We start from the raw sequence: 13,128 nt of genomic DNA, 5'->3' as shown, positions 1-13,128 counted from the left end.
AACCTCTGTTTCCTTCAGTTCTTCATCTGTAAAATGGAAATGAGAATAGCCCTTATCTCCTAGGATTGTTGCGTGGACCAAATAAGAAGATAATTGTGCAGCGCTTAACACAATGCCTGGCACACAGCAAGGACAGGGAAAGACAGGTGAGGATCGATGCAGTTAGGCAGGGCTTCCACAGCAAAGCACGGGCAAGGTCTGGAGGAACCGAAAGAAGAAGCCTGCGGGACTCTAAAGTGGAGCAGAGGAGGGGGCGGCGGAGACCACAGGAAGTGACGCAGCTCGAGGCCCACGTGCACATTCACCAGTCTTGGCTTGGGCTGCATACAACGAGGACGTGAGCTTTCTTGGGGGGAAAGAGTAGTGTTGGGACATGCAGAGAGAAGACTAAATAGGTAAAATGGGTCAGGTCGTGAGAGCTCTTGAAATAGGGGGCACTTTGTCACGAGGCAATAGGGAGGCAAAAGAGGTGGTTGAATGGAAGGGGTGCTTTGGGAAGATTAATGTTTTGATTTTTAACTCAGTGGCCAGATGCAACTAACTAGTATCACTGTTATGTAGCACTGGGCTCTTATGTCTTCTTTTTTTTTTTTGGCAGGGTAATTGGGGTTAAGTGACTTGCCCAAGGTCACACAGCTAGTACATGTGTAGTGTCTGAGGCCGGATTTGAACTCAGGTCCTCCTGACTCCAGGGCCTGTGCTCTGCTCACTGCGCCACCTAGCTGCCCCAGCTCTTGTGTCTTTATTAGCTGGTTAGAGGCAATGTGGTGTTGTAACTCTGGAAAAGTGTCTTTTCTCCTTTTCCCCCCTTTCTTAGTTTCCTCATCTCAAAAATGAAGGTGGTTGGAGTAGAGTCATTCGTTCCCAAAGCGGGAGATACTGTCCCACAGGAGGATTGGAATGATCCAGGGGGGACAGTAGTAGCCTCGAGTGCAACTGGATGGCCTTGAATAAAAATAAGGGAGTGGTGGACGCATAATGACAGAAAAGAAGATAAGAAAATTTTGAAAAACCGTTCATACGTGTTTCGTCTGTTGTGTAACAGAGTTAATGTTGCAATGATTACATTATTTTCCAAATTAATGCACAAAATGCAAGTTGTAACCAATTAGTGGTCAAGTCTGGCAATAGGTCTTAACAAGCAGGGAGGGAAAGCAAAGGAGGGAAAGGAGGAGAGAAAAGAGAAAAAGAAAAGTGTTGGCAGGTGAGCTTGTCTTGCATTGTTGGCAAGTCCAGCATGCATTAACAGGAATATGTGCGTGTAATGACTTGTTTACAATACGATACAATATGGTTACATGATGCAGTATTGCATCATCAAAATTTCAAGGAAGGAAAAACCCTGCAAATTTATAATAAATTATTAAATTTAAGATGTATTATTTAAAAAATATTTTATATTTTTTGAAATCATGCAAATTTTAAAAAACTGTTAAAGGATTAAAGAAAATAGATTTTCAAGGGAGTGCTGAGTAATTTTTTTTAAAGGGGGCAGTAAGTCAAATAAGTTTGGGAACCTCTGGACTAGATGACGGTCTCTGCCAACCCTGATATTCACTGCTCTGAGGTTACAAAAGTTGACTATGGGTGTTTATAGACTCAGTCCCCCCATCCCCCTACTCTGCCAGGTACAACCTGGGGTCTTTAAGGTACAGAAAATCGGGGAGCTCTTACTTTGAGAACAGGGACATGCCACTTCCTATAGAAAAGGACAAGGCTTGAGGTTCACATGTACGTTCACTGAGCCTCAGGTGCTAATTGCCTAGCAACAGAAGTTTTTCATCTCCAAAGGCTCTCCTTGGGCTATGCTTTTCTGACATCATCACACCTCAACTTTTTTTTCCCTTTAAAGCTTGCTCTTGATATTCAACTTAACTTGGATACACGATCTTCTTTGAAGGAAGAAAGCCTTGTTTGTATCTCCCCAAGAGGCTATGAGATGTTGACTTAAGGCTCGGGGACATATGGAGGGAGCAGCAGGGGCCTGAGCCCCTGGACATTCTCTTAGTTTGGTCAAGAACAGGACCCTGACCTTCCTTGCCTCCTACGGGGCTTCCACCTCCTAGCATTCCATAGAAGAACTGGTTAAACTGAACATCAAAGGCAAGTCTTAGAAAGAAAAAGAAAGGGTACAAGGAAAGACCCAGTAAAGTGATTTCTTGCTTCCATTTCTCTGGGATGAGGACACTGGGTTGAACAACCTCTTTCTAGGTATGGCTCACTATCAGTCAGCTAGGGGGTGATAACCCAATTTTTGAGTCTGTTGGGCTTCTTGCTTCTCTTTTCTTTCCCTCCAATGGCCTACAGTGTCCATGTTGTCACTGATCTTAGGCAACTCAAAGTGAAGTCGGGTTCTCAAGGGACCTCATCCTTAGCCAGTAAACCTTAAGTCTGAGGGAATCTGAGATCTTGGGGGAATGTCCCACTCCCTCCCAAATACATGCTGATGGAGAGGAGCAAAGGAGGAAGAGAGAAAGGGAGAAAAGAAAGGAGGGAAGGAGGGAGAGAAGAAAGAGGGGAAAGAAAAGAAACAAGTGAGGGAGAGAGAGGAAAGGAGGGAGGGAAAGGAATCAAAAGAGGAAGGGAGAGCGAAAAGAGTAAGGGAGGTAGGGAGTGAGAGAAGAAGGAAGGAGGGGATGAAAAGAATAAGGAAGGAAGAATGGGAGGAAGGAAGGGAGTGGGGGAAAGGAGGGAAAGGAGGAGAGAAAAGAGAAAAAGAAAAGAACAGAAAGAGAGCTGGGTGAGGAGCCATCTCTGTTGCAGCCCCAGCTCTGCAAGGCTTCCCTGGTTATCGTTTGGGTTGGATTTCTGTGAACATGTGGTGGAGCTGAAAGAGACCAGTTTGTTTCCTGGGAAACAAATGTATGGTGGTAATTGAAGCAGCCACCTGAGCTTCCCCTCCTCCTCCCCTCCCCCATTCCCCAGTGAGGCTCTGAATTCTCAGAGCTAATGGAGAGAGAAATCAAGCACTTAAGAGATAGGAGAGTGTGTGAGCCCATGGGTGTGTGAGTATGCTTGGGAACATGTGTAAGCATGCATGTAAACATGTGTCTATGCCGACTTATTTGGCTATGTATGTGTTTGCACACGCGTATGAATGTGTGTATATAAGTGTGGTTTGTTTTTAAATGTGTGGAGTGAAAGTATGTTAGAGGGAGATTGTGTGTGTATGTGCACACATGTATACATGTGCATGTGTGTGCATGTGCATATGCGAGTATGTGTGTGTGTGCGTGTGTGTGGGAGGAAGTGCAGCTGATTCGCTTGTGGATGTGGGTCATACCTGGTAGTAGTAGGATAGTAGGCTTGAATTCTTCCCATAGAAAGTGTCTGTGACTCTGTCCCTCCTTCATCCCTTTATTGTTGTTCAGTCGTGTCTGACTCATCATGACCCCATTTGGGGTTTTCTTGGCAAAGATACTGGAGCAGTTTGCCATTTCCCTCTCAAGCTCATTTTATAGATGAGGAAACTGAGGCAAACAGGGTTAAGTGACTTGCCTAGGGTCACACAGCTACTAAGGTCTGAGGCCACATTTGAACTCGGGTCTTCCTGACTCCAGGACCAGCACCCTACTGTGCCACCTAGCTGCCCTCCTCCATTCCTACCTTTACTAATATTCCAAGCCAGAGGCAGAAATTTAAAGAAATAGAGCCTGGTCCTTCCCTGCCACCAGATCTCATCTCCTCTAGGAGGGCTAACCTAATCTATGTTTGTTTGCCCTAATTACCTTGTCTTAGTGATTATATGTGGAGATGGCCAATGGTAACCAAGAGGTGCCATGTTAGGATCTCCCTTCCTTTCCCTGCCTTCTGCCGCCCCACTCCCACCCCTAAAGAAAAGGCTATGGGAGCTCCCTGTTACTGTTGCCTGAAATTCTACCACTGAAGTTTCATCACAAAGCACTGTGAATGTACCTCTTGTCACATGTTGCCTTGCATCGTTGTTACATGTGTCCTTGTCTCCTCTCTCCCCAGAGACTATCAGCCCTGTGAGGGCAGGGAGACTAGGTCTCAATTCTTGCATCCCCCACAGAGCCCAGTGACAGGGCCTTCATGGAGTATTTGATAAAAATTAAATGTTTCATCCATCATTCCTATGAATGAAAGGTCTGTAAGAGTCCCTGCCAAAATGCCAATGAGGTCATCATGTTGAACCTCTGTGGGTGGAAGCTATCCCTTCTAAGGTCCCTATAAGCTCTGATATCCACTACTCTGTATCTTCAGGTTTCTTTTAGTTCTGACATTCTTTGAATCTCTAAGCCAATAAGTTCTTTGAAGGCAGGATCACGTCTTTTTCCTCTGTATTCCTCAGAGTCTATTCCAGGCATGGATGATATATAAAAAGCTAAATGAAACCAGCATGTCTAGGATGAAGGGCGTTTTGGGGGGATAAAATAGATTTAGTTATGTGGGGTCACATTCTGAAAGGCCAGTGTAGTGAAAGCAGTGTGCCACAGGAGAAAAAACACTGAATTTGGAATCAGAGGATCAGAGTTCAAAACCTCTGTGATGTTGAGCAGATCACTTGGCCTCTCTTGGCCTCACTTTCTTCATCTGTAAAACGAGGAAGTTGGACTAGGTTACCTCGAAGATCCATTCTAGCTCTAAAGCTCTGATCACATGAATGACAGGTTTAGGAGTGTGGTTTTGACATTTCTTTCCCCCTAGTCTTTGGGGGGTGAACCCTATAGACATGCTATTATGACAACATTGTGCCCAGGGTTCACCCCAGGCTTGAAAGCCTCAAGTTACCCCCTAAGCTGGTCCTGCCGCCTGTTAGGAGTGATGCACCCTGGGGGCCTCAGGGAGGTAAGTGGAAAATGAGCCTGCCCTGAGTTTCCCTCTTCAAACATCTTAAGATTCCAGGCTTGGTCTCACCCAGACAGTGGGACAAGTGTACTGGGTGTGGGGCTGTTTACATAGACATTTGCTGCTGAGTCATAGCTGGAGAATTGGCAGCCAGCAGCAAGGGGCTGAGGTTCAAGGCCAATTTTCTCTCTGCAGGTGAGACATTCCAGGTTACTTTGGGTAGTAGGGTCAAGCACAGGAAGCTGGCAAGGCAGATTGATAAAAATGCAGCTGCTCAAAGTCCCTTAATTACGTTTGGATATAGCACAGGGTGAGCTGCCTTTTTTTTTCTTTGCACATAACCAAGCCACAACCCAGTATTCATAATCACAGATATGTCTGCAGTGCTGAGAGCCTATCTCTCTAATTCAATTGGCTTAGCAAACTGGGAAGGAGAGACAAGGGAAATTCAGCAGCTTCCTTTAAAGAGGACTGACTGTCCCTTGGGATAGCGGTCCTCACGGAGAGTAGGCGGGAAAACAAGGCAACAAATTCATTGTCTGTATTCCTGGCCGGGAACCCTCTCCCTCCACATCCCCGCCACCCCCCCGTCCCCAGACACCTTTCACATATGTTCGTAGGCAGTGCTTTCACCTTTAGAGGGTTCCTGTATGACACAGGGGTCATTTGGGTAGGAGCTCTTGTCTGTGACATTCCTCTGCCTGCCACTTGGGCAGAATGCCAGCAGCCTGCTCTCCAGAGTCCTCTCCACAGGGTGGAATTATAGATCACAGAGCATCTGCACTAGAAGGAGCCTGAGACTTTAACTAGTTCAGCTCCGGCATTTTATAGGTAGGGAAGGTGAAGTCAATTGAGCTGAAATGTCGCCCAAGGTCACACAGTCAGTCAATGGCAGAATGGGGACCAAAACTCGTCTCCTTGAATTGGATATCTCTGTTATGCTGCCATGCTGACACATGTCTGTGTGACCTCTCCCTTTCTACTCTCTTCTTCCCTGCTGCTCATACAGATGCCTAGATATCCGCTATCCTTAAAAAACAAGCAAAACACTCCTCGCTTAATCCTATCGTCCTCTCTTATTATTATCATTCCTGCTTTTCACCGACAAACTCCCATAAAAAGTTGTCTGCTCTCCTTGCCTTTACTCTCACTTGTTTTCTCAGCCTTTTGCAATCTATCTTTGGCCTTCGTCCTTAGCTGAAAGTAGCCTCTTTCTAAAAAAAAAAAATTACTATCTTTTGTTTCTACACCATCTTCATTTCCAAATATATTCTTTCCCCATCTTCTGTCCAGAGAGTCATCCCTTCTGACAAAGAAAACAAAACCTACCAACATATCAACCAACTGTGACGTAAGTATAGGTTCCAAACCTAGGGTCGGCTATCTCTGCAAAGAGAAGGAGGTGCTTCTCATCTCCTCTTTGGGAACAAGCTCAGTCACTATAATTACACAGCTTTAGGGTCATTTTTTTGTGGTTCTTTCCATTTACCTTGCAAGATCTGTGTTTTTTTTTTAATGGGTCTGCTTCATTCTTCCTCAATTTATGTATCTTCCCATGATTTTCTGTATTTTTCATATTCATCATTGTTTATAGCACAGTGATCTATTGTATGCATGTGCCAATTTGCTTAGCCATTCCCCAATCAATGAACATTTTATTTCCAGTTTTTTGCTACTACAAAAAATGCTTTTGTATTTTGGCATATATGAGAACTTTTTGTCTTTGACATCCTAGAGGAATGTCTAGCAGTGGGATCTCTGACTTGAAAAAGTATGGACATTTTAGTCACTTTTTAAAAGTATAATTTCAGGGGCAGAGCCAAGATGGTGGCTGGAAAGCAGGGACTTGCTTAAGCTCTCCCCCAGGTCTCCCCAAACACCTATAAAAATGACTCTGAACAAATCCTAGAGCTGCAGAACCCACAAAATAGCAGAGGGAAGCAGGACTCCAGTCCAGGACAGCCTGGATGGTCGCTGGGAAGGGTCTATCACAGGGGGTTGGAAGCGGAGCAGAGCAGAACCCAGCATGGGCCGCGACAGGACCAATGAGACTGGGAGCTGGGCAGAACAGGACGTAGGGCCCTGAATCATTGAGCTGTGGCAGTTGCCAGACTTCTCAACCCACAAACGCCAAAGACAACAGAGCAGGTTAGTGGGAAAATTTTCTGGGACTGAGTGAAAGGAGTTTGCTTTGGGCCACCACCCCCGGGGGGGCGGCAGAGGTGGTGCAGCTCTGAGGCTGCTTACAGAGCTATATCTGCAGTTGCTTCCAGCCCCAGGTCCACCTGGTGGGAGGAATTAAGTGGTGGATTAGAGTGGGAGTGCAAAGCCTGCTTTGTCTTGCCTGGATCTGGGCACAATCCTGGTTGTTGGTTCTTGGGGGAGGAGGAGAGCTGGTGTGGCAGAGTTTCCTGTGTAGAAGTAGCTCTGAAAACAGCAGTACAGCCTCTCAAGCTTGGGACAAAGTACTCTCTACTTTACAAGCAGTCATACCCCGACAAAAAGCTCAAGGGTCAAGTAGTTGTCTGGGAACATGAACAGGCAGCGAAAATGGTCGCAGATTCAGACCCAGACTTGGTAATCATTTTTTGGTGACAAAGAAGACCAAAATATACAGCCAGAAGAAGTCAACAAAGTCAAAGAGCCTACATCAAAAGCCTCCAAAAAATATGAATTGGTCTCAGGCCATGGAAGAGCTCAAAAAGGATTTGGAAAAGCAAGTAAGAGAAGTAGAGGAAAAATTGGGAAGAGAAATGAGAGTGATACAAGAAAACCATGAAAAACAAGTCAATGACTGGCTAAAGGATACCGAAAAAATACTGAAGAAAATAACAACTTAAAAAATAGACTAACTCAGGTGGCAAAAGAGCTCCAAAAAGCCAATGAGGAGAAGAATGCCTTGAAAGGCAGAATTAGCCAAATGGAAAAAGAGGTCCAAAAGACCACTGAAGAAAATACTACCTTAAAAATTAGATTGGAACAAGTGGAAGCTAGTGACTTTATGAGAAATCAAGATACTATAAAACAGAACCAAAGGAATGAAAAAATGGAAGACAATGTCAAATATCTCATTGGAAAAACCACTGACCTGGAAAATAGATCCAGGAGAGAGAATTTAAAAATTATTGGACTACCTGAAAGCCTTGATCAAAAAAAAGAGCCTAGACATCATCTTTCAAGAAATTGTCAAGGAGAACTGCCCCAATATTCTAGAGCCATGGGGTAAAATAGAAATGGAAAGAATCCACTGACTGCCTCCTGAAAAAGATCCCAAAAAGAAAACTCCTAGGAATATTGTTGCCAATATTGCAAGCAGTCAGAAAGAAACAAGTTGAGTATTGTGGAAACACAATCAGGATAACACAAGATCTAGCAGCTTCTACATTAAGGGACTGAAGGGCTCGGAATATGATATTCCAGAGGTCAATGGAGCTAGGATGAAAACCAAGAATCACCTACCCAGCAAAACTGAGTATCATGCTCCAAGGCAAAATATGGATTTTCAATAAAATAGAGGACTTTCAAGCTTTCTCAGTGAAAAGACCAGAGCTGAATAGAAAATTTGACTTTCAAATACAAGAATCAAGAGAAGCATGAAAAGGTAAACAAGAAAGAGAAATCATAAGGCATTTACTGAAATTGAGCTGTTTTGTTTACATTCCTACATGGAAAGATGATGGGTGTAATTCATGAAACCTCAGTATTAGGGTAGCTGAAGGGAATATACACATATCGACAGAGGGCACAGGGTGAGTTGAATATGAAGGGATGATATCTAAAAAAATAAAATCAAATTAAGGGATGATAGAAAAATATATTGAGAGAGGGAGAAAGGGAGAGATAGAATGGGGTAAATTATCTCACATAAAAGTGGCAAGAAAAAAGCAGTTCTGTTGGAAAGGAAGAGGGGGCAGGTGAGGGGGAAATGAGTGAATGTTGCTCTCATCGGATTTGACCTGAGGAGGGAATAACATACACACTCAATTGGGTATCTTACCCCACGGGAAAGAAAGAGGAAGGAGATAAGAAAGGGGGGATGATAGAAGGGAGGGAAGATAGTGGGAGGAGGTAATCAAAAGCAAACACTTTTGGAAAGGGACAAGGTCAAAGGAGAAAATTGAATAAAAGGGGACAGGATAAGAGGGAGCAAAATATAGTTAGTCTTTCACAACATGAGTATTGTGGAAGGGTTTTGTATAATGATACACGTGTGGTCTATGTTGATTTGCTTGTCTTCTTAGGGAGGGTGGGTGGGGAGGGAAGAGGGGAGAGAATTTGGAAGTCAAAGTTTTAAAAGAAGATGTTCAAAACAAAGTTGTTTTTTGTATGCAACTGGGAAACAAGATATACAGGCACTGGGGCACAGAAATCTATCTTGCCTTACAAGAAAGTAAGAGAAAAGGGGATGGAGAGGAGTGGGGTGACAGAAGGGAGAGCTGACTGGGGAATGGGGCAATCAGAATATATGCCATCTTGGAGTGGGGGGAGGGTAGAAATGGGGAGAAAATTTGTAATTCAAAATCCTGTGGAAATCATTGCTGAACACTAAAAATATTAAATAAAAATAATTTTAAAAAAGTATAATTTCAAATTGCTTTCTAGAATGATTTGACCAATTCATAGCTTCACCAACAGCATGTCTATCTTTCCACCATTTCTCCAACATTGACTAGTCCCCTCTTCTGCCATTTTTGCCAGTTTGCTGTGTGTGAGGTAAAACTTCAGAGTTTTAAAAACTTGGGTTTCTTCTATTATTAGTGATTTGATTACAGTCCCTTGTGCACAGCTTGCAACTCTTTTGAGGAATGTTTATTCATATTTCTTGATCATTTATCTACTGGGAAATGGCTCTTGGTCTTATATGTTTTTGTTAGTATGAGTGATCTCTTAATTGACAAATATAACAGTCTTTTCTGTAGCATTCGACATTTGGCTAGCCTCTCCTCCTGGATACAATCTGGGTTTTCATGGCACTGCTCTCTCTTGGTTCTCCTCCTACCTGTCTATTCCTTCTCAGTCTCCTTTGATGAATTATCGTTCATATTCTACTCCCTAATGGCGAGTATACTCCAAAGTTCTGTATGGACACTTTTCTTTCTCTATACTCTCTCTCAGTGGCTTCATCAGCTCCCATAGATGTAATTATTATCACTATGTCAATGATTATGAAATCTACATACTTAACCCTAGTCCCTCTCCTGATCTCTGGTCCTACATCAACAACAGATTATTGAATATTTTGAACTGAATATCATATTGGCATCTCAAACTCAGAATGTAGAAAACAAAATTCATCTTTCCCCACAAAACCATCCATTTCTGAACTCCCCTGTTTCTGTTGAGGACACTGCCATTCTTCTCCTCATTCAGGTTCATAACTTCAAAGTCATCCAGTCAGATAACACAGTAGAGAGAGTGCTGGACCTGGACCCAAGTTCATATCCAGCTTCAGACACTTACTAGCTGTGTGACCCCGAGAAAGTCACTCAACCTCTGCCTGCCTCAGTACCCTCATCTATAAGATGGCGATGATAATAGCACTTAGGATTGGATGAGAGTATTTGCAAAGCATTTGGCCAACCTTAAAGCACTATATAAATGCTGGATGTGTTGTCATTTTTCCAACTTTATTATGTATTACGCCCCTTCACACATTCCGTGGTCTAGCCAGGGGTGGGGAACCAGCAGCCTCAAGGCCACATGTGGCCCTCTGGGTCCTTGAGTGAGGCCTTCTGACAGAGAGCAAGTTTTATAGAACAAATCCTTTTATTAAGGGGATTTGTTCTGTGAAGTTTGGATTCAGTCAAAGGGCCACACTCAAGCACCTAGAAGACCACATGTGGCCTCGAGGCTGCTGGTTCCCCAACCCTGGCAGCCAAACTAGTTTTCTTGTTCCTTACATATGCTACTCCATTTCCCATCTCCGTGTCTGCCATCCCGTGGCCTCCTGACCTCTGCCTCTTAGAATCCATAGTATCCTTTGAAGCTCAGCTCACCTTTAACATGAAACTTTTCCTGATTCCCCTACTTTTGAGTGCCTTCCCCTCCAAAGATTGTATTTATTTAACATATATGTATATATATATATATGTGTGTGTGTGTGTGTGTGTACGTGTATATATATATATATATATATATGCACATGTGTGTATACACACACATACACACAATCTCCCTGACAGATTGTAAACTCCTTGAGGGCAGGGACTCTTTCGTTCCTTTGTTTCCCCAGTAGGTACTTACCAAATGCTGAATAATTGGTAACTATTTTTACAATGCAGCATAATAGAAAGAAAGTGTTAGAAGTGGGCTTGAAGCTAAAAGATATGATTTGGAGTCCCAGTTTTTATATTAGCTCTGTTGAGACAGGTTCCTTCACCTTTTTTAAATGAAGTCACACTTAGGAGCATTTACTGAGAGTGTCAAAGTGCCTTAAAGGTCATATAGTCTGACTCTTTGGTTTTCTGCATGAGGAAACTGAGGTTCCATACATCATAAAGGGCAGAGGTAGGATCTGACCAAAAGCCAGCTAGGTGGTGCGGTGGAGCCTGGAGTCAGGAAGACCTGAGTTCAAATCTGGCCTCAGTAGCTGTGTGACCCTGAGCAAATCACTTAACCCTGTTTGCCTCAGTTTCCTCATCTGTAAAATGAGCTGGAGAAGGAAATGGTAAACTACTCTAGAATCTTTGCCAAAAAAAATCCCAAATGGGGTCATGAGGACTCTAATGTATCAGAAATGACTGAGCAACAGTAACCACTTCTACCTTTAGAGACAGTACTGCTGCCTCAGGTGCAACCTTCTTCACAGGGAAAAGAACTCTGTAAGTAGAAACGCAGTGTTGAAATATGAGCTATTATTATTTTAACAAATTCAGAACTAACATTAGCATCAGAGCTCATTATGAAAGCTAGCTCTGTGACACTCACTTACGTACCAGGGAACAACATATGGGTGGGTGACTGTCTGAACTGTCCTAAATGTGTTGCTTTTTGTGAAGGTGACTTGGCTTTGTTTCTTAGATGTATGTAGCACAGTGTTCTTTGAATAGCTACGATGTTACTTTGTTGCATGACTCTAAGGAATTGGGCATTGGGAATTGGGGTAAGGCTCTAGAAGCCATATCATTCAGTGGGAAGTGTTGGGGCTGATATCAGGGGACCTGGGTTCAAATTCAGGTTTTGTCATTTACTATCATGTGACCTTTGACAAGTCACTTAACCTTTATGGACCACAGTCTCCCTGTCTGTAAAACATGAAGGCTAGACTAGATGACTTTTAAGGCCCCTTCTCACTCCAGATCTGTAATCTTCTCTCCTAAGAATTAAAACGTCTTCCGTGAGTAGTCCCACTTATGAGCTCCTTGAGGGAAGGGACTGTGTTGTCTTTACTTTCCGTATCTTTTACTGTTTAGCTGAGAAGAGGGCTGGTGTTTGGGAAATAAATTGGTTGTTTGTAGTTGTATATCTAAAGTTTAATTTTCTGACACACCCCCCATGTACAACTCCTCAAGATTCCACAATTTGTGCATCATCAGGGCTCTTGGATTTTGACTCTCTCATGGACCAATAGGATACACACACACACACACACACACACACACACACACACACACATGAACATTTATATATGTAAATATATAAAACACACCCATATATAAATGTACATATATGCACATAGGCACGTATATAATGCACATATACATACATATACATGTGTATATATACATATCTGTAGAGAGGTAGGTAGATAGATACACATTTCTATTACCTATGCTCCCAATAAGTTGTATCTGGGGATATATGGGCTTTTCAGGGAGGACTGGCACCTCCAGTGTGAGGACTTGCTGAGCCCTTTTCAGGGCTGCTCATCCTCCTTTGGGGTTCACCTGATTCACCCAACTCTCACCTGTGGCCCCAAGAAGTTGTAGTGTGTGTAGTAGCACCCTGGTAAAACCATCTTGGCAGATGGGCTAAATGAGTTTGAAGGTAACCAGCAGGCCTCAAACCTGTCGGTGAATTAGGGGATGTGAAAACTTCCCCCTGTGGAGTGCGCAGATGAGAACAGTTTGTTGCAATGAAGGCAGATGAAGTAGGTGCTGTGGAGCGCTTAGAGCTTAGTTAGACACCAAGGTCATCCACCGCATCCTGAGCCACTGCCAGCCATCTGGATTTTCATCCTGCCACTGGACTTTAATGACTCAGAAGACACAGTGAGCCTGATGACTTTGTGCAACTCTGCTTCGCTTAGGTCCAATTCATGAACAAGTCAAGACATCACCTGTGATGTTACTGGTCCTCTCTGAAAACAAAAGACAAACA

Source organism: Trichosurus vulpecula, chromosome 3 (genome assembly GCF_011100635.1).
Source record: "Trichosurus vulpecula isolate mTriVul1 chromosome 3, mTriVul1.pri, whole genome shotgun sequence".
Taxonomy (NCBI): domain Eukaryota; kingdom Metazoa; phylum Chordata; class Mammalia; order Diprotodontia; family Phalangeridae; genus Trichosurus; species Trichosurus vulpecula.
The sequence above is the reverse complement of the archived record's forward strand: the minus strand, read 5'-3'. Positions refer to the sequence as shown.